The sequence below is a fragment of the Mirounga leonina genome, unplaced genomic scaffold (assembly GCF_011800145.1).
Source record: "Mirounga leonina isolate KUSES-001 unplaced genomic scaffold, KU_Mleo_1.0 Mir_115, whole genome shotgun sequence".
NCBI classification, from domain to species: Eukaryota; Metazoa; Chordata; class Mammalia; order Carnivora; family Phocidae; genus Mirounga; species Mirounga leonina.
Window position 1 is genome coordinate 57,450,262 of NW_023270268.1, and position 1,161 is coordinate 57,451,422.

A 1,161-nucleotide genomic window follows, 5' to 3' on the forward strand; every position below is an offset into this window, starting at 1 on the left:
TTAGATTGGCTATAAACTTTAGCTATGTTCATAATCATTGGACTGTAATATTGATCTACAGTAAACTGATCCAGATAAAATTAAAACTATCAGTAATTATCATTACTGAAAATTTCCAGATATTTATGTATATTTAAGAATTCTTATACAGAGGGGCGCCTGGGTGGCTCAGTCGGTTAAGCGTCTGCCTTCAGCTCAGCTAATGATCCCAGGGTCCTGGGATCGAGCCCCGCATTGGGCTCCCTGCTCAGCGGGAAGTCTGCTTCTCCCTGTCCTGCTCCCCCTGTTTGTGCTCTCTCACTTGTTCTCTCTGTCTCTGACAAATAAATAGAATCTTATTATAAAAGAATTCTTATATGGAAATTTACACTAATATTCCAAAACTCACAGTTAATTTGTTTCAGGACAGAAGTGATAAGGAATGCTGAGTCCCATAAGAACTGAGTGTCCTAAACCTTGGCATTTGTATCAGAATTAAACCTAAGATAAAGCAAAATATTGACATAATATAAATAATAACCATTATGACCATTACATTTTCCTCTTCTAAGTAAATTTATCGTGGCTCCTTGGGATTTTAAAATAATTTATCTCCATATCTATTATTTTCCTTTTTATTCAGAGTTTATAATTTTATTATTTTTTGAGACATATATAGCTCATAATTAAAATATCATTCACTAGGATGGATAGGATAAATTTATTTACATAAGTTATATTTCTTTTCAGGAGAGGAAAATATGCTAGACCACTCCAATTTCACCATCTAACTTTTCTTACTCTTAAATTTTAGCTTATAATCTGGTTTCTCAAGTGTCTAAACATGTGTTTGCTTTGGCAGCACATATACTAAAATTGGAACAATGCGGCGAAGATCGGCATGGTCCCTGCACAAGGATGACATCCAAGTGTTTAAACATAAAATATTTTAAAAAGTTAACCACAAATTTAATATTTTCTTGTTTAGTACAACTTCCATATTACATTATGTTCTATCCCTTGCTCCTCTTGTTGGTGATATTTAGTACTGGTTCTTCACTTGGTTACAAATCCTATCCCTTCAATACCAAAGGAACAGTCCTGTACAAAGTATACAATGGCCAACATTTCATCATTAAAGTATTTATACATACATGAATAATGTCTGCAATGTTTTGCTGG

General features: G+C 33.6%; 1 non-coding gene across 1 annotated transcript; it reads left to right on the forward strand.

The window, feature by feature from the left end:
• Positions 1 to 825: 825 nt before the first annotated feature.
• LOC118007166 lies at positions 826 to 931 on the forward strand. Its single transcript, XR_004678299.1, has one exon. It is a non-coding gene; the product is annotated as a U6 spliceosomal RNA (small nuclear RNA).
• Positions 932 to 1,161: the final 230 nt, after the last annotated feature.